Genomic DNA, 21100 nt, shown 5'->3' on the forward strand with positions numbered 1-21100 from the left:
GTTTTGGGGGTCGGAGCATCAGCCTGAAACTCCATGTTGTGCTTAAGCCCCAGCACCTCCTGTGTGAACCTGGGTAAATAATTTTTGCACAGGATGTTCTGAAATGACCGCTGATTTTAGTTGCTTTATTTTCTCGCTGCTTGCCATATTCCTCCTTGCTCTGTTTTGTTGCTCGATTCAGAAACAAAGAGGAGCAAGGGGGGTGGTACATGCAGGGAGAAGATAATGATATGGAAAAACCTTATGTAATCTTTGCATTTCCTGTGTTTTTGCAACAGCTGAATGCTCCAAGAACTGTTCTAGCTTGCATTTTGGATGAAGTAGCTGCTTGAATGGCTGGTGAGAGGAGGCAGCTGCTGGAAACGTTGCACTGCGGATCCTGCGCTTGGGCCAAGGCCCTGAAGCGCAGTCACATGGGTGTCGGGTGCTGAGGATCCCCGGGGAAACCTCCCTTTCCTGGGTAACCTCCCTTTGAAGCGCGGCTCCTCGCTGAATTCGGCACCTGGCGCTGCCAGTGCTTCAAAAACGGAGGCTCGTTTGTGCTTCTCAGGCTTAAGCGAGAGAAGGTGGTTTTGGACCTTAAAAATTGCCAGCCACGAGGCCGCGGGAAGGAGAGGCGAGGCGGCCGCGGGCCGAAGGCAGCCTCAGCCTCCTGCTGGCGCAGGCGCCTCTCTCGCAAGGGGCTTTCCCGGGAAGCGGCACCGGTGTTCCCGGTCTGTGGAAGAGCCCGTACAGCAATGAACCCGTGGACGTTTCCTGTGATGCATTGGGCAAGCGCCCGCTCCGGCGCGCTCCCACATGGCCGCGGCAGCACGGTGGCTGTCCTCGCACGAGGGGAGCACGGCCACGTAGTGCCGCGTGCTCTCAAGGCCTTGGGGAGCTGAAATTCCCCGAGGCTGGCCTCTGTTCACGCGTTTCTTTGGCTCAACAGCCCCTTTTTCGCTCAGAAACGGTCTCATGGCTGAGAGGAAAAGAGCACTGATCGCAGAGCGAAATCCTGGCGAAAGACAGCAAAACTCCTTCTGATTTTGAGTAGGGACCGCTAAAGCAGGTCCCTACTCGAGTACTCCTGACGGCCCCCCCCCTGCCCGGGAGCTCGCCCTGGCGGCGAGAGCCGCGGCGGCGGCAGATGCCCGGCCCCGCCCGGCCCGGCCCGGCCCCGGCAGCGCCCGCCCGCCGCGCAACCCAACTCCCCCCTCCCCCCCATCAGCGCCGACGCAGCCGAACCCGGAGCAGGGGGGCGGGCCTACCGCCACAGCTGGCACCTCTGCCAGCCTATCCTAGCGCTCAGCTGCGGTCACTTCAGCCAATCACGAGCGGCAGGCAAAGAGTGGGGGCGCCAAAGCCCCGGAGTGAATAAAACACTCGGGACCCGTGGGTGGAGAGAGGAGGGGTCGGGGCCTTGACGAGCAGCTCCTCGTCACAATCAGAGGGCTCGGCGGCGGGGCGGGCGGCCAATGGGCCGCGAGGGTGGGCGTGGCGAACCGCGGGGGCGGGAGCCGTTGCCGGGGGGGGCGGGGGGGGGAGCGGCGGCGGCGGCGGCGCTGCTCGGTGGCGACGGGCGGCTGAGGAGGCGCCGAAGGGAGGAGGCTGCGGGCAGCAGGTGAGGGCGGCCGGGCCAGCGGCGCCGGGCGGGAAGATCCCTCGCCCCCGCGGCGGGGGGGGCCGGGCCCGTGGCGGCGGCGGCGGGGTCCCGGCGCGGGAGAGCGCCCGAGGCGGGGCCGGGGCCGGGCCCGGGCCCGGGGGGCGGCGGCGCGCGGGGAGAGCGCGTGCGGCGGCGGCGGCCCCCGCTCCGCGCCCCCCGCTCCGCGCCCCGGGCTGCCGGCGGGGCGCAGGTGGAGCCGGCGGGGGGCGGCGGCTCGGGGGAGCAGCCCCGCCGGGAGCGCGGCCGCTTCCTGATTGCCCTCCGCCGGGGCCGCCCGGGGCCGCGGTCTCTCCTAGGCCGTGAGTCCTGGGGGGGGTCCCTCCCGCGGCGCCGCCCGCCCCGGGGCAGCGCCTCCTTCCTGGGAGCCGAGCCCGGAGTGCGCGGAAGTTTGGGAGATGTCGGGGCAGCCGGCCGGGGCCGGACACCGGCTGCCCCTGCTTGCGGCCGGAGTCGCCGAGAGCCCCGTGAACCCTCGTACGTGAAACTTAACTTCTCACCTGCTTGAGCGTGGTGGGCTTGATCTCGCGACTGCCTCTTTTTCTTTCTTTTTTTTTTTTTTTTTCTTGTGTGTGCGTGCGTGTGTGTAACAGCCTGCTAGATCGCACAAAAGGATACCGGTCCTGTTTATCGTGCAAAATGCAGCAGGGATTGACGAGCAGCCACGTATTACACAGAGAGCTACTGTATGCTGAAGTGAACGCTAATCGTAGGCAAATATAATTTAGCTTAATTTTCAGTAGTTAATGAGGGGTTAAATGCACCTTCTATTTGGAATGCGCTTAACTCATTTTATTGCACTTATGGACATGAGTAGTCGTAAAGAATGAAATGATGCATCTCTCAGAGGAGAGCTAATGTTTTCCAGCAGCTCCAGCCTAAAACTCCTTCAATCCACTAGATTTATGTAACCTGCTCATTAATATTTTATGAAATGATAAGGGAGCTTTGGGGTTGATTTCTGTTTAATGTGGGCATTATTGTGTTTTCAAGGTTACTGTCAATATTTCTTAATTCAGCTGTCCAGAGTAGGAGATGCTTGTAACTGTTAGCAATATCTGATTGTAATTTTTTTAAGGGTTTTTTTTTTTTTTTGGTCTTCCTGCCTCTCCAGATAGGCTCTTGAAAGAGGAGATTGGGTAAAGTGGAAGGCATAGTCATTCTGTTTGGCTACAATATTATTCTAGGTATGGCTTGTAGCAAAAAGTGTAAATATTTAAATGGATTTCTGACTCATCAGTTCTGTTTGACTTATTGATCTACAGTTACTGCTAAAATGGTCTATATGATTATGCAGAAGTTAGTAGTTACCATAGAGAAACAGTGTTCATCTGTACTGTTTTTTTTGCTCATCAGTGTATGTTTTCCATTTCTTCATCTCTTGGCAGTTCTCTGTGGAAATGCTGCTTTTTTATCCCCCAGAAAAAAATCTTATGGAAGAAATTAAAAAAAAAAAAAAAGTGACCAAAGTCCAAAATAATGAATTTGAGACGTGTTCATCCTTGCCTGTGATTCTTAAATGGTTTTGATAGCCTAACTTATCCTACAGTAAACTCTGTTTAATCTGTAATTGAATAAGGTGTTGGTTTTAAGCTTCAGTGAAAACTGTGATTTATAGAACTCAAAACATCACACATCAAAGAATGTTTTTTTTTCCTGAAGTCTGCATATGAAATGCAATTCAAATCAAACATTTAAATCCTTATTAGCAGAAAATGTATTTTTCAGCTTGGGAATTACTTTTCTGCATTATTACTTCTTTTAAATGTGTGGAAACTGAAGTTTACATGTAAACTAGACAGAGTAGACAAGTTCTCTTATCTTCTTACTCTAGTGTTGTGAAACCCTCTGATGGCATTATGCATTAAAAAAAAAAAAAAAGACCAAAACCCACATTGGGCTTTCAAAACTTGCAAGACTTTAAGCATTACATTTTGTAGTTTGATGTAGCTGCTTGGTGTCAAAACAATCTTAAGTACTTTTCTTTCCTACCATAATGAGAGTGGTTGGATAGAAACTTTTTGAAATGACAGTAAAAATCCTTGCAAAGTGCTTGTCTCCCCCAGGAATAGGGTCTATAAGGAAAGCATATTGTTGCAGTTCTTTTCACATTTGTAACAGCTTATTACAGTACCATCCAGAATGCTTGAATTCTGCCTATATCTGTTTTTATTCCACTACTAGACAGAGCTGCATAGTATTGAAAAAACAGTAAACTGTCATAGTTTTACAGCAAAGTACATCTTATTCATTCTAGAAAAGATATTTTGCAGAATCTCTGACATGAGAGATTCTCATGACAGCCTAAGCTGATGTAATTGCTGACTTTTGGGGTCCTATCCTACTTGTTGCACTCATCTGACAATGTGTTAACCTTGTTCTTTTTTGGGGGGGGGGGGGGGAGGAAGGATTGATTGGTTATTTATATATTTATTTATTTTGCCAGCTTAGCAAGCAAGATTGGTTTAGGCTAATGTGGAATTGTGGCACTACTCTTGCTTTTAGAGTTTTCATTGATCAGCAGACATATTAAAACTATAGATACTTTGTTAGTGCAGGGATCTTGATTTTTAATAAATGACATTAGAGCATATTGTGTCTCTTTTTCTAGAGAAGACCAAGCTTAAACTTGATCAAACTAAGATTTTTAACATTTGTGCTCTACAGCCATGTTAATGCATTACCACCAGAGCAATTTTGCTTTCTGTGGCAGTGCTTTCACCAAAATGACCATTTCAACCCCTCTTCACTAATCCTGCTGAGAACAGTACTACGGAAAAGTAATGAGCTTCAGTTGGATCTACTGCTTGAACTGGCTGACTGTGTGGCTGTGCAAATGTTATTGCTTACACAGGAGAAGGAGACATCTGTGACCACTCTTTTCAGAAAAAGCTTTATTTTAAGTTTAAGCCTTTCAAGAAACTTGAAAGGCTCAAGAAGCACGCTGCTGTGGTCCTTCCTTCTTCTTGACCATGTGTCTTCCCCTGCTGGCATGGGAGTCTTTGTAGCTGTAAGTTAAGCCAAGTCTGGGAGTTAATCAGGCTGATAATGAATTGCTTTTTCTGCTTTGTTAGGTTTTGGCTGGATCACCTTTCTGAACTGGCTGACCATCTATTGAATGAGATATGGAGCAGGAATGGACGTTAAAGATGGGGCCATGGTAGCTCTGATTTAAATTTGCTTGAGCTCTTCTAGAACTGTACCTTTCATTCGAAATGACCTGGGTTATCAAAGACCTCTAGCAAATTGTTTTAAACTGGCCTGGCTGATATAAACTAAAATCAGTTAGAGAGTGTGCTTTCCTTTTTCTCAGCTGGTATGTTGGTTTGGGTGCTAGCAGTGGTGAGGGGAGGATGAGGAGCTATGGATGGGCTAAGGGCAGTAACCTCTGGCTGACACAGCTGTGTCTGGAAGAGGATGTTTGTTCTCATCTTAATTCTGGGATCCATTTTGAACTGATATTCTTTACAATATATAGTTAAAGCAGAAACAAGAAAATGTTCATAACTGAAGCAAGATCAGGAAGATTTTTCCACTGTGCAAGAGGCAGTGGTCTTTTTTTCATTTTCATTTGTTGAGACTTGTACTGATAAACTTGCAAGCATTAATAAGCTGCCCTCATTCCAGAAGTATAAATGGTATCGTGACATGTGTGACTGCAGTTACACATTTATCCAGGATTCTTTAACTGAGTTTTAGGAGGTGCATCGGTGAAAACTTGAATCACACTGTTCAGCATCTGTTCTTACAGAGTAGCTCTTTGTACAGTCTTGCTGTTCTATAGTTATCAGATCTGATAGCTCAGGATAGCAATGTATGTGTCTCTTGTGCAGTGTTGTGACTAAAACTGTATCAGAACAAATGGTTTCCATATCAGAAATTGTCTGGAAGAGGAATATGGTTGTCAAAATTTAAAGGTACTCGAAAATGTGGAGACATTCATTTCAGAGTTTAGGAGTTAGAGACAAGTCCTCAGCTTCCTTTAGTACTAAATCTGTGGGATTCTTGGGATTTTGCTGATAGGTTTGATGTTGAAGCCAGAGCGAAAGTTAGATTACTAAGTGGAATATTAGATTCAAATACGGTGTATTAAAACTTGGACCAAACTTCTCAGAAATTTTTCTGGTTAGCTTTCCTGTACTAGAAAACAACAATCTGGAACTTCTTGGTGAGCTGGGTTGTAAACAGTACTCTTTAATTTTAATATGTATGCCCAGAGAGTTTAAGCAGAGCTTTTTTTTGTAGATACTTGGTCACTGGCTTGGGCTTCTTCCCTGGGCACAGATTTAGCAATGACAAGTACTATTGATCTTATTAAGAAAAAATATATATACTGGTGCACTTGGCCAGAAGCACTTTTAGCACATGCTAACCATTCTTGATCTGAATGTGACTACTTTTATACAGATTATTTTGGAGGATCGGGGGAACATCCTAAAGATTCCTCTTTCCTTCTACTTGTAATGTTGCTTAAACTTGATTGATACAGTTCAACATCTTGTGTCTAGTCTTTCTTCTTAGCAGTAACATAATTTTAGAAAGTTAAAGCTGGCTTCCATAATCTGCCAATACTGGAGATACTTTGACATTCCTAAGGCTGTGCAGTTTGCCGATGGGCAGAACCAGGTATAAAACTGCCAAACTGTCCTAGTTACTCAGTTTGCCTTGCAAGTGAATGTTTAGTAGTTGTAAAACTCTTGCATCTTTAGTCAGCCGAAAGCTAACTGGATATCTTTCTGATGTTAACTTAAGATTTTGAGTGAGGATAGTCTGCTTTCAAAAGTCTTCATTCATCAACTGTTGAAGTAAAAATCTGTGGAGACATAGGAATTCATTCCCAGTACAGAGGAAAAACACAAAATGGAACCTTGTTTCATAATTGGTATCGGTCAGTTCTAATTTTTGGTTAATAACTAACTGTAAAAGTGCAAACTCAAGGCTGCTTTTTTTATTTTACTTTGTACACATAGTACAAGAGGCAAATAAAGTATGTTCCTTGCTTCTAATGTTTTTAAGAGTAATCTTCTAATTTTGTTCTCAGGTTTTTTTTTCTTTATTTCTGGAGGTCTGTAGCACTAGAACAGTTTGTGTGAAGCAAATAGCCAAATACCATCTTCCCTAGAAACCTAATAGCTGGTTTGACTTCTTGCTCTAATATTTATTTCTTACCTCAAACCAGTGAACTGTGGAAAATAACCAGTGGATGCTTCTTCTCATAAAAACACAGTTGATACGCATTGCTTTGTAAGGGTCCCTGTAACTGTATGGCTGCAAAGCTTATTTTGTTCTGAAATATGGTGTTCTGTGGGTTGTGGCTTACTAGTGTCTCAGCAGTGATATTGATGAAGTTTGTAGTTTTGTAAATTATATTTCTCCTGGTGTGGATACCTTTACTTATAAACCTTCATAATGAAGGTACTTTTTATTTGTTGGGTTTTTCTGTTTTGTTTTTTGGAGGCTGGTTATTTTATTGCTGAAGCCTGCTTAACATGATCTTTCTGCTGCCTAGTTTTTTCATTTGCAAGAATGAGGTGTGATGAATTCTGTTTCTAAAAAGCCTGCAAGGCTTAATTTGGTCTGAAATGCTTGAGAGAGAATTTACTTGTGATTATGGTGATAGCAGACAACACCTAGTGTTTTGTGTTAGACGCAGGTTTCTGCACAGGTTCTACACTGAATTCCAAATCAATGCAGAGTCTGCATTTATGTCAAGTCATTGCATATCAGGTTCAAATGCATCACCTGTATGTCAAATTCTATAACCCAGTCTGTAAATGTCATGTATAAGAATTAGAGTACCTGTTTTAAGGTCTTGCATAGTACAGCTTTGGTAGAATTTGGTGGTTGCAAAGTTTTTTACTTTTCATATTTTAGCAAGTATTTACCAATTCTTCTGAAGGTGCTTATGTGTGTGTGTTTGTGGCTTTCTTCCTTGCTCTACTGGTTATTTCTCTTTTACATACTGTCATCATACTTTTTTACGCATTGGTATCTTCAAGGATACATTAAAATGGCTGCTTCTGTTTTCTTCTTATGATTGGTCAGCTGAGCCAACCTGATGGTTCGTTACAAAGGGAGAAGTCTTGCCTCAGCCTCAGCTTCAGGCAGTCTGATCTTACCCTGGTCCCTTATCCCAGGTTTGTTTCCTGCCATTTTAGTGTATTAAAGCAGTTTGGAAGGCTCCGATGACCACTGGAGGGGACAGGATCGGGCAGTTGGGGTGGTAGGGGGAGGAGAAGAGGAGCTCCTCTTTCAGCAGCCGTGAGGTGTTAAATCAGCTTGCCGTATCTCATGATATGATACTCTTAGCCTGCTTTTGTTGCACATATTTTAAACTGACTTTATTCAGGAAGTCTTTGCAAGTCATTTGGTTAGTAGTGGACTTGGTGATTGATATTACAGCATGCTTGCTTTCCAACTCGAAGGGTTGGGTGATAATCAAATCTATCCTTAAGAGGTATGAGAATGAATTGCTTTACATTGTCTTACAAATATTCTTGGTGATCATGGCAATTCTGTTGCTTGATTGTCAAAACAGTTACCTAATTTTTATACTAAGTTTTTAGATGCATTTTCTTACTGGTTCATTGATACTCACCCATCTTTAAACAGCTGTACAATGCTGAATGTGTGTTGTTGTATTACTTTTTTCGTAGCTTTTTAGTGGCTTTTTTGGACTTGCTTCCAATTAACAGGCCTTGAATGTTCTGAATAAAATTTAATATTAAATGTTCAATTTCACTTGTACCTATACATTCTGGTATTTTTTGGATGAACTACCATATTTACATGAAGAAAGTATGTTCTTTTTAAACTGGAGTGACTTTGGAACAAACAGTGTCATGAGTTCTTTATGTATATTATGTATTTACACATTAGGATTACTTTTTTTTTTTTAAGTTGCATGAATTTATTTCTCTAGGACAATTTGTTCATTTAAAGCATATCTCTGCTGTGTCATATGTAGATTTTCTACGTAAAGAAAGTAGCCTGCAAAAGTCTTTAGACTCTGAACAATTGGTCAGCCCTGTGTATTTCTCTTAACTTGGTAGCAGAAAGTCAGCCTTAAGCAAGAGACTGAAGGATTGCAATTTAGTCAGCCTGTATTTTTTGTCAGCATGTTTATCAGAATGTTTATCTAAAATTGTTTTTATAACAGCCTTTTCATACTTGATTGTATATTCTTCATCTAAGCTGTGTTTTGGATTTACTGTATGTAATTGGAAAATCAAATAGAATTACCAAATGCTCTGTAGAATTCTTTGGATGTATTTTGGTTAAATGCGTCATGTTACTGTAAAATCTGGCTTGTTTATCATTTTATTTCAAATGTCCCCTAATAGGGTTATGCAGAATTAATGTTCTTTTTAGGTATTTTGTTGGGACAAATTCTAACCAACTAGCTTCTGATTATGTTTTTGGGCTTAGAGACTCATCTAACAGTTTAATGAGTAGAGTAGTAATTGAGTTAAGTCATTTCTGTATAGTCTCCCAGGAATAGAGCAGTCGTTCATCAATAGATTTTTTGTTTTTCTCTTAGCCAGTCTGAAAACTTTGTGGCTTTGATTTTTCATAAGGAGCACCCAATGAAAGCATGTGAATGGTATCTGCCAGATAAGGTCACTATTATTTTTTCCCTAACACTTCAATAAAATAGTTCGTAATTGTTCAAAAGCATTAAAGGAAAGCTGGTAAGATTGATTTGGCACAAATCTGAACTGCCAAAATATGTAAATATTTCTTTGCTTTCTAGTGAGGTAGGGTATGCCCCTTTATAAATGGTATATAATGCGTGGTACCATGTGAAAGTTTTTTCTCATTCATAAAAATACAAAATCTGTTCATTAGAAATTACTTTTTTTGCTCTCATGCATGATCTTTATTACTTATCGATATGAATGTAATACAATTTCGTGTCAGTTACCTCATATTTTCAGACAGTCCTGTACTTTTATTTTTAGCTGTAATCAGTTATTCTCTAATTAAATTTTACTTTGGGTGTTATGCACTTTTGCACGTAAGAGTTTGTTCTCAGGGCAGTCAGATCCAGATAGTCTTAAGTAACTTGCCTATGTATAAGTTAGAAACACAACGCGGGCTAAAAAAGCAACAATGTGGTTCGTCTGCTTACGGTATTTGTTGACTTTAAACTAAGGACCCAATTCTGTGACTCTTACAGTGTAAACAATATTTTTCATTCATGTGAAAAAAGAATTTGGCTCCAGCACATATTAATTTAACAATTGCTAAATTGCTCTTTTTAATACTGTAGACTTAGTTCTTCTCTCATTCTGTTTGAGGCAGACAGTGCTGAGGTGGAAATACAGATATACCTAACATCAAATATCGTGTGGGTCTGTGATCTGTGGAAGTGTTATTCTTAATTTAGAAATACTAAGGATGATAAAGAATTTGATCAAAATATTTTTTTTGATGAACTGCAGAACAGAAATCTGATCCAAGTCTGTCTTAATTTCCTTATTCCTCAATTTTCTGTCTTAATTTCTTAATAATCTATGGTAATGTTTTGCTGTGAATGAGTGTGTTCACTTGGTTGGAAAAATTTTTTCACAAAACAGCTTACCTTCTCCTGCTGGGGTTTGTTTCTTACCTGCAGGAATTTGGTTTGTTTGTTTGATGATTACTCTCTTACTTTTTTCTGAATTGCAGTAAGTATTTTAGCTATTCAGAAGTAGGAAACTTTTTTGCAAATGTGATGTATCCTGAAATTGTCTGAGATGCTGGATTTTGACCAGTCTTGCTTGATGGCTAAACTTCTTGAACTTCTGAATTGCAGTTTAGCATCCTGGGACTGTTTGGGTATCAGTTTCCTTTCTTGGATTGATTCTAGTCCCAAATGGCTCTTTGTTTTTGTGGCCTGGTTTGTTTTCCAGACAGATTTTACTGGGTGATTAGTCCTCACTCTGCTCCTTCAGTAAAGAAGCCCTGACTGTTTAGTAAGGACCCACACTGGGGTCACTGCCTCATGCTTGTGGAATCAAGGAATTGAGCTTGATTAAAAACAATTTTTTTTCTGGGTTTGTTTTCAACAGGATCAGTTCCCTGTTTCCACTTATACAAGTGCTAGCACTGGACCTCTGGTGGGGGAGAAAGCATGGCTGGGCTGTGCCATTGCTAGAAGGCGGTGACCTGGATCTGGTGTGTACTGTTCACTAAAACTGCGAGCTAGTTGGCTTGGGGCCACCAAGGCGAGGTACCCAAAAGGGCCCCCAGAAGTGGAGGTTCTGCAGCCAGCAGCCCTTTCCCTGGAGCTTCTTTTAGCTGCCTGGAGGAGAGAGGCCACCAGGAACTTGGTGGCACAGGTAACAAGGACTCTAAGCCTCTTTAATGGACAGGAGCCTGTGGCTCTGGTCTTGTGAGCAGTCAGCTAGTGGTTATCTTGCCGTAGGACATATGTGTTCTCATCTAATCTGAAACCTATGGTTGGCAATGGCTTTCTTATCCCAAATCCATCTGTGACTGTAGATCTCCTGACTACTATCACATTATTTCGCTACCTACTCCTAGAGATGGCAGGATATTATCTGAACCAAATGGGTTCTGTTCGTTGCCTTAACCCTTGTCCAGCTATAGTGTCTCACAGTCCAGCAGCCAGGCTTAGTTTTATCCCCTCTCATAATAGCATTAGAAGTAGGGGTTGCTGCAAACAAAGGCTGTGCAGCCCTCTGTTCGAGAGTAAATAGTGGTAGTTGAATGGATGTTTTGCTCTTTACAGCATTAGATCAAGTGGGAAATGGGACCAGCTGGTGTGGACAAAATGTAGGCAAATGCTAAGATGATAAAGGGTATGATTGTGAAGCTAGAGTTTGTCTTGCTAATGACAGTGTTTAGATCTACAGGGTGGGTATAGTGTTTTGTTACAATAGGGAGAAAATCTAGTCCTAAAATCTTCCTTAAGATCTTCTACAAAGAATATAAAACTTCTATTTCATTTCTTTTATGGAGCCAAGCTATGGGGTTGAAATTCTTGTTCCACCTCACACATGCGTGGTTGCCTCTGGCTCCAGTTATGTCTAAAATGTGCAAACATGCTTATTCCAATCTCCTTAATGTGATGGTTACAAAAAGGATTGCTTATTGTTCGGTTTACTGCAGTGTTTGCTCTGGGTAAATTCTGCATAAGCTTTCTTTCTGCTTTCAGAGAAAGTCTTTCAACTTTTTAATGCGTATCTTTCTGCGATAAGACCTATTACATGTATAATAACTGATTTGTTGCGACTGTGCTGCTGTTTAGCCTCATGAAATAACTAATGATTCCTTTACTACTCTCTCTGAGCTGGCATTATATCTGGTCTAGTTCTATGCAAAAAAGGTATTAGATCAATCTGCTGTGAACTGCTGTCCCAGTTTTTCAGTAGAAAGGGCCTGGCATCTGCCAGTCTTACTTCATATCGCTCCCAAATCCTGAGGATCACTGTTCTATCTTGGACTTAAAATGGCTATAGCCATAGTATTTTGAGGTCCAGGTTGGAATTAGTTCCATCTTCCAGGACTTGTTTTCAGATATATTTCATTGCATTTGTGGATCTCAATCACAATTTGTGGCAGGATCATTGTTTTTTACACTGCACTGTCCTTGGTTTATTGTGTCCCGGGGTGCTTATAAGGCATGTAAGCTGCAGGTGTAATTCTTGAGACATTCTGTTTCCAGAAAGTGGGAACAGATGTCTGTGTGAAACATGCTGGGAACTGCTTCTCCAGAGAGCTGTTTTCATGGAACTGTGACTAGCCCTCCAACTCAGGACTTCATAGCGCTGAAGGCGTAAGCAGAACAGTGTGGTGAATCTTGATAGTTCTTAGCTCTCTGCTTCTTTTAGGCAGATCAAAATGATTAAAGACAATAGTCAGTTGTGACAATAATTAGTGGCAAAGATAAGAATCTTCTTTTGTTTTTAGTCTTTTCTCAGAAGCGCCATGTTGTTTTTTTGTGCCTTTAAAAACAAACAAAAAGTATTGGAGGCTTAATGGAATGTGTTTACATGCAATTCATACATAATTTTTCAGTCTAGTTTTCTCCTTCAGATGTGTGTGTTCCAGATATTTACTTCAACATGGTAGCTGGTGATACCTCCCCAAGGGATTTCTAGAACCTGGCCTGTCACATTGTCATAATGTCATGTGTCAGTAGCAAGTACTTTGTTCAAAGTCTTTTTTTTTTTTTTAAAGTGTTCTTCTAGCAATTCTGGTATGGAATGTATTGATATATCATTTATGCTTAGGTGCTAAAACAAACTCTTTTACTGTATTAAACCAGATATCAGTGTAATTCTCTGTTTGCTTTGGAGACTTCATTATCTGTTGTCTTCAATTTGGGACTGGGTTACAGGAATGTCTGGGGTTTAATTATAATTCTCTTTAGTGCAATTTGTAATTATTATTATTTTTTCCTCCTTAAGATAGGAATTCATGTCCCCCCCGGCCCACCCCAAAAGTTTGTATTCCCAATGACATTTGTAATGGACTTAACCAAAATAATATACATTAGTGACAGTACTCTTGTACAGTTATAATTCCTTAATGGATTTGGGATTGTTTAAGTTCAGACACTTGGTAAACGTGTTCAGTGGTTATTGTTTAAAGTGTAAAATATTTCTTTACTCTCAGTCTTGTCCAGAGCAAAATTAGGAAAGTTCTTCACATTCATTTAAGGTTTTTTTTGTATGACTCACCTTTCTGAGAGTAAAAATATCATTTACTATTGATTATCTGAAGGGTGATAAGAATTATTTCTGTTAACATGTGCTTGAAATTCTCTTTTATTTTGTAGTAAATCTATACTACTATGTAGTGGTCTTGTTTAAATAGATAGGAGAGCTTTTGCTCCCCCCCGTGACTAATGGAACATGTTAACATCAGAAGTTCAGGTTAACAAAGTGGAGGAAGCAGGACAATAGCAGATTGTATAATTCTCTATTCAGTGAAATAAATAAATATAAGTTGGATTCAAAACAAAAATCTTGTGGTACACAAAGTAAAGGATGTAGAGGAAAATTGCAAATTCTTTGCTGATTTGACAAACTGAAATGGCACTAGAGTATGAAACAGGTTTGTTGAAGAGAAAGCTGTTGATGGCTTCTCTCCTCCCCCCCCCCCCCCCCAAGTTTGAGGGGGAGGATAAAAGTTCTTTTAGTGAAAGATGAACTTGGGGGGGTCTGGATTCATTTTAATTTGGTGCTACAGACTTCCTATTTGCTAATAGGTTACTCAGGGTAAAATCCAGGAGATTTAAATTTTGCAACATTGACTTTTAGGTTTTCAAGACAACAGACTCAGGGTTTTGAATCATGTTTTGGTTTTCCTGTTTGATGTATGGGAGAAAGTTAGGAATGCCAGAATGCCATTGAAAAGGGGATTTTATTGCTCAGTGTAGCAAGTAAAACACAGATGAGACTCAAGTCCTTTCACTTTTTATGGCTTAGGTGCTACACTCCAATCTGCAGGATGCTTGTAACCCCTGGGATTATGGTTGTAAGCCTCTTTTGAAGTTTAAAACACTTCTGTGGTTGATGGGTCATTCCTTCTGAAATACAGCTATAGGAGATGGTAGACATGCCTCTAGGCAATAATATGGCATTCAGAGAAGTATCATGGGATGTGAGCTGTAGGCTCAAACTTGCATTTTCCAAGCAAATCCTGTCTACTAACAAGTATTTTTTTCATCCCAGCTGTGATACTATGAAGGATGTCTAAGGGTGGCCCTGGTTATCTCATGAACTCTCAGTCAGACTGCTTGCTGTCGGTGAAAGAAGTGGTCTCATTATTGACCATGTGCCACTGCAGCTGCTTTTGTGTTTGACTCCTTGGTAAACGATAACAGTTCATTAAAACATCAGAAAATTAAACCAGCAAAAAATGAGTATTTCCTGCTGGTGTGATGAGCTAAATTGTGTATGAGTGGTCTGACAAATGCTGGTGTAAGGGAGAAATGGAGCTGGGGGAGCGATGAGCAGTTAGATTGGCACAGCCATCTCGTGGAGCCTCATCTTAAATATTAAGTGACAGTAGTTTGCATCAGTTCAGGTCATCTAATGGAATGAAGGTGACCACTTGCAACTAGTAGTTAAAACAGCCCTTATTTCTATGTGGAAGTGGCATACTGCTGATTTTGGGATGACAGCAGAGAGCAAATGGGTTGTGTGCCTCTTGGTGTTGGAGCTGCATAAAAAGCAGTAAACCAAAAAGGAGTTCCCCTTGAAAAAATAGTGTTTCAACTTTTTATGAAGTGGAGGTGTTTTACATTATCATTTTGAAGATATTCCTCATTGCAAAAAGTAATACAAGATTTACTGGACTAGAGAGATGGGCAAGAGCAGGCATGGCATCCCAGCCCAGTTGTCAGGGCGCCCTCCTCGAGAAAACGGGGATGATGGAAGTTCTGGTGCCTGATTTGGGGACTGCAAGAATGGGGCTTTTTTGTTTGGTTGGGTGTTGGGGTTTTTTTGTTTTGTTTGTTTGTTTTTTGTTTTTTGCTTTTAGCCTGCGGATGTAACACTCTTCCTTGCCCTGTGTATGTGTTTGGATAAGGATTACTTGGTCATATGGAAGGTAGTTTGGTGTTAAGTGAGTAGTGACAGGGAAGTACCAGCTTTGCGGATATCTGTCAGGTGGCTGCACAGTTTAGCCATGACTAAATGAAACAAGTTTGGGGCTTGCACAGGAACAGGTGCGTTAGAGAATGTCACTTACACAAAAGCTTGAGCAATGGCGAACTTGGGCAGTGAGAGGAAGGAGATCTTGCTGGTGGGTCCTTAATGTCTGTATTCATCTCACTCCATTGCTGGCTCTTACTCTTTGTGCTTTAATTATTTATCTGAAGAGAAGGAAGAAGAACTTTTCATCTGTGTAGTCTACCTAGGAAACATTTATTTCAGGAACTGCCTTTTAAAATACAGACAGCTCAGTGAGCACTCGTTTTGAGACAGATGCTGTAATGCAAATAAACATTTGTATCTTAGTTTTTGGAATTTCTTGTTTTAATCAGCTCCTGCTTTCAGAAAGACTGAATCAGATCTTAGTATAATTTGTATTTCTCTATTTGAAACTCCCTGAGGTACTAGTGAATGCAGGTGCAACCATTTACTTCTTAAGGATATGAAACCATTGAGCCTCTGTATCTAATGGATTAGCTGCTGTACCTATGGAGTGGTTACTCATCATGGGCAAGTGCAGCAGGACTTACAGTTACTGTTTTCTGTGTTACTGAAGCACCAAGGTAGCATTTTTAATGTTCACTACCACTCATCTTACTAACAAAAGGGTGTAACAGTACCAGCTATGTAACAGTCTGGACCTGGTAACATCATTGCTGGCTATTGTGGCCAAATAAGGTCTGTGAAGGGGACAGTTTCTGGAAAAAAATTGGGGAACTTTAAACAGCATACATAAGGATACCTGAAGCATAGCTGGACTCAGTTACGTTTGAAAATTCATTACATGGGCCAGTTATTAGTGAGACAAACACCTATGTATTTATGGAATAGCTGAAGAATTTTAGCCATGGAAGAAATATGATTATAGACTCAGTAAAATTTATTTGTGTGAGAGGAAGTGTTTAATTTCAGTCTGCTCCAGCTAGCTTTTCTGTAATACTCTACAAAGCCAAATGCCAAGCTGAATCACTGTTTTTAAAAATTATATCAAAGTAAACTTAGCAGAAGGAAATGAATATTAAGTGCACTTTGGTCTGTTTCCCTAGTGAAGATGTCTGCTGTGTTTACTCAGCTACACTTTGCTAGTTTATCCTTAATGTTTGTATGGTATTTTCCAAATCTGTTAATTTATAGTCTCCTCTTCTTTAAAGAGTGGTGATTAAGCATTACTCTGTGCAACTCTGACTTTCTAAATACCCAGCAAACAGCAGAGTTTGAAATACACGATTTCCTGGTTCGTTTAGGTCTGCTATGAGGACTGCCGATCTAGATAATCTTATCGGGATTATATATGGCTTTATTTTTATTTAAAGGTGTGTGTTTGTTGCCCTAAACTTACCAACATAGCTGTTGTAGGTTCAGTTTTATGGGGGATACAGAACTGTATGCCAGTTTAAAGTCCAGCTGCTTTTGCCGTTTTAAACACTGTCAACTATTCCAACTCTTTGCTTTAAAAAGCCTCTAAATTTGTTAGTAATTCACTGAAATTATCATTATTGGGGCCTGAATTGTATTAGCAATGGTCAGTCTTGAGAAATGAGTGTGTATGCTTTGTCTGCACACCCCTTCCCCCCATTTCTTTCTAGCCTGTGACACCAAAGAAACAGGTTATTTGCTATGCTACCGTTGTGGTTTGGCTCTTTGTGCTTTTCTGTTCTCCCTTATGTAAATATTTTAGAGGTGTTCCAATAATCTGTATGTATGTGTTGGGTAAATCTTATTTTATGCTGAAAGTATTGGGGGATTATTAGTATGATGGTGACTTCAAAAGTGCATGCTCTGGTGTTTCTAGAAAAGCTCTACCGGTTGTTCTAATAATTTATAAGTCTCTATGTATATACAGACATTAAGATTTTAGAATTGGAGGCTACTACGAAATTTGTTCCAAGCAAAGCAGAATCAGATGTCCTGTCCCTGTTCTGCTGGAGACAAAAATCAAAATTCTTCCTGAATGTGGCAGATAACTCTTACATTGTTTTGTGAAACTGACTTTTTGGTTTGAATGCCTTGTTGCCTTCATCTTCGTGAAGTAGCTTGTACATGGGCACAGGGGTTCTGCTGGTAGGTGCGGGAGTGAGCTACCTTGAAGTGATGTATGAGACTTTTGTTTAGACATGGAGGTAGTCCAGCAGATATGGCTCAAGAAGATAACTGCAGGAAAACTATAAATAATGGATGCATTTGAGCACTGTTTGATACAAAGGAGGTGTTAAGGTAATGAAAACGACTGATAAAATCCAACTGATTTGCTGGCATCTTCTTCTTGAAATGATCAATTCTATAACTCATTTAATTTTCTTAAATTACAGTGAGCATGGAGGAAAGAGTTGCCTTCAGTCTAGCTAGGTTAGTCCAAGCTGTTTAGTTCAGAGAACAGTTATTTCAGATTCTGACTTTGCAACTGTCTCAATGCTGCATCTCTCGGGACAAACTGTTTTCTATGAATGTGGACAGGTCTGCTTTGAGGTGAAGTGTTTAATAGAAACTAAACCAGAAAAAAAGCTGAGAGTCTTTAAAGTGAAAATATATATTAGCAGGAAATTAGAATGTATATTATTGTGTGAGGGTTTTGGAGAACAGTTTTTGTTCAATTCTGAAATAGTCTGGTCAAAGTCCATGTTTTAAGTTGATTTTGAAAGTTTGTTTTTTCTACTCATTTCGTAAAACTTGATCATGAATAAAATTCTTTTTTTTTTGTTGTTGTTGTCAAATCTAATTTTTCATTATTCTTCAAATGGGAAGGTTTTAAAGTTCTGAACTTTTAGAAAAATTGAAAGGACAGATCTTACCCTGATGAGCCACATTTTCATACCAAGTAGATGAAACAACATTTCCTGGTTGTTTTTCTTAGTTAGAAATGTTTGCTCAGAACAGGTAAAGCTCAAGTGGAAGCTTTTACTTGGAAATTGCCTCCAACCCTTGCCCCCTTTACATCAGCACCCTCCTCTTAATTCCACAGTGCTCTCGGGAGGACTTGCTGCCTGCCGCTGCTATAGGTCAAAGATGAGGTGCTATTTTCAGATTGGTTGATAACCTACAGACTGCAGAGGCCTCTGACTAAATTGTACAAGGGTTCCTTCCTCCTGCAAAAGCGCTGGAGGATTGACAGGTTGTCTCAATACACTTTTTTTTTTTTTCCAGTGAAGTGGTTCATTTTATTAGTGCAGGAATAATGGTATATGCAGCAAAGAAGTACTAGGAACACAAGTGAGGGAACGTGTTACTGGAGGAATCTTGCTATTCAAGGTATGTTCTGCCTTGTGGCTGTTAACGTCCTAAGCTCGGTTAACATAAGCAATGATCCTGGAGTAGGCAGGTGTAATGCAAGCTTTTTCTTCCTCCTATGATCTCATTTTAAGTTTGATCTTTTTTTAATGTTCTGGGGTTAAAAATTACATTAGTTCCTGAAGACAGAAGGGTGTGTCCAAAAGGCGCATTTCAAAGAGAAATACAGAATACAAGAAATTAGGTTATTAGAGGTTGTAAGTAGGCAGTGAGGGCTATCTGTTTAAATAGAGGTGACCTGCAAAGCTTGTGTTTTTTCTTTTTTTTTTTTTTTTCCTTTATGGATGCTGGAGCCATGAGGTCTACCTTGATGCTTTTAAAATCAATTCTGGATATAAAAGTGAGGGAAGTATCTCACAGTTATGATAAGTCGCAAGTCTGTAATTTCATTTTGCAATTAGTTCAGTCATGTCTACCAAAGCTTTTCGGGCTCATAAAGTTAGCAGCATTTGTGATTAATCTAATAATTTAAAATTGTGTTAAAATAAGTGGACTTAAACATCCAGAAATCTGTAATTGTAGCTTTGCTGAAAATGAAGATATATCCATTGAACCAGACAGCGTGATTCCTGAATGCTGGGTAGGCTGGAAAAGAGCAGTGACTGAAAATGGGTAATATTTTTCAGCTAACAAGGCTTAAAATATGAAGCTTTGTCTGTAGGAATCCTTCCTCTAAAGGCAATTTCAACCCAAATTTTAAGAGAATCTTGGGTGAGCTGGTAGCAGTAGAGATGAAAAATGTCCATTTCCAAATCCTCTCCTGATACTCAACTCTACTGGGACTGTAGGAGTGTTAACCACGATTGGCAATCTAAAATGCTGAAAAGGTATGTGCTGATGGTTTTTTGATTCTGACTATGGGAGGTTGAATACAAGCTGATACTCTCAGAAGAGAGCCTTTATTAGCAGCACTGTGAAGTCTCCAGCCTACTAATAAATGCTAACGTCAACCTTCAGGAAAAGAGCTTGCTTTTTGGATGAGTAGGATTTTAGAGAGATCAGTATTTGTCTTAATACTGCTACCAAATGCATATGAAGTCTCCATCTCTAGAAACATTTTATAAGTCATCTGTACTATTCCTAGAACAGCTTTTGTTGACAAAATAGAACTTTAAAATAAAAGTAATAGAAATAGTGAAAAGAATGTATATGTTTGGAAATCACTTAAGTGCTGATACTGAAGCAGTTTTGTATTTGCTATTCTTACATATGGCATTATAGGCAATTTGGAAAGAAATTCTGCAAAAAGTAAATTTATCAGGAGGATTTGAGACTAATACATGCAGACTTGCAATGGGAATTTCCTTGCCTTTGGAGTAACTGGTTGTGGAAGCAAATTGTTCTTGAAGAAAGATAATCTGTAAAAGGAGCTGTGACATACTTTACCAATTAGGTGCAAGACTGGTTTTATTTATTGATTATTCATTCATTATCTCTTCTGTTGTTCTCTGAAACTTTAAGGCAATTTAGGTCTCAAGAACAGAAAAGGGTAAATTTCTCACAGGTTTCCTTTGCTTTGTTAAATGAGGCTTTCTTGAAAATGTGTATCAAAATGAAGCAGGACTAAAACAAGTTCTAGTATCATTAATAACAAGATAAAAAGTACCAAGTTTCAGTTAAGTACAAGTGTTCACTTAAAATCTGTATTAAAGCACTCTCTCCTGCTTTTCTGCCTTAATTACCTTAATTAAGGCAGACATCAGTTACTTTGAAACTCTCAGTATAATACATCAAGTCTCTCAAAGCTTTGCTTTAATAATTGGAGGGAGAATGTTGCCAAAGTCCAGAAGAATTTTGAAATGTGATTTATAGTTCTTCTGCTAGGTAGACTTCACCGACTAAATTTAAGACGTATTACACCAATTACTAACTCTAGTGTTAGTGCAGTTGCAAACAAGGCAGATGAACACAGACTTTAGCATTTCCTGATACAGACATTTGACTCGCAGTAGTTTATGTAGGTCTTCTGAAGCAATTCCTGGAATTGGCAGAATTGCAGTTTACCTCTTCTCAGTGCTCTGTTCTTACAGTGCCGTCACTGCAGTTAACCATAAAGGTCCAAGGGGAACAGTTCTTGTCAACACCGACAAACTGTAAAAATCTAGAGTTTTTTTCGCCCTACCAGGGATACTAACGCTTTGTTGGTGTAGGTGGAGTAAAAGCCCAGACTTGCAGGCTGTAGGTTACCCTCTGTGCTTGCTGAAAGATCAGCTGCAGGTTGCTGTTCAGTCCTGATGTGTTGGGCTAGTGGTGACTGCCATACTTTGAAGCCTACTGGTTATATGAAAGATGGCCTGCTGTTAGCTTAGGGTCCAAATACAGCCTTTAAGACAGTTGTTCCCCTGCTTCCTGGCCTTTTAAAATGCCTAAAAATAGCAAATGTTCACTTTTCTTTGGGGATTTTCTCTAGATTGCTGACTCATAGATGCAAAGTCAGGTGAAATTCAGCAAGATTTATAAGCTAGTGCTTATTGCTATGCATACAAACCGGTAATATCTTCAG

The 21100-nt window shown here is 40.6% G+C and overlaps 1 protein-coding gene across 7 annotated transcripts in view; it reads left to right on the forward strand.

Moving 5' to 3' along the window:
• Nucleotides 1-1535: 1535 nt before the first annotated feature.
• NUMB (NUMB endocytic adaptor protein) overlaps nucleotides 1536-21100 on the forward strand; it is a 105466-nt gene continuing 85901 nt past the window's right edge. For 6 of the 7 annotated variants that reach the window (XM_067296513.1, XM_067296518.1, XM_067296515.1 and 3 more), the window contains exon 1: nucleotides 1536-1603. The gene's annotated coding sequence lies outside the window, so the exon portion shown is untranslated. Of the gene's footprint in view, nucleotides 1604-2035; nucleotides 2120-21100 lie in introns of those variants that run through there. The other variant, XM_067296514.1, reaches the window with a different exon arrangement.

Source organism: Apteryx mantelli, chromosome 4, assembly GCF_036417845.1.
Source record: "Apteryx mantelli isolate bAptMan1 chromosome 4, bAptMan1.hap1, whole genome shotgun sequence".
NCBI lineage: Eukaryota > Metazoa > Chordata > Aves > Apterygiformes > Apterygidae > Apteryx > Apteryx mantelli.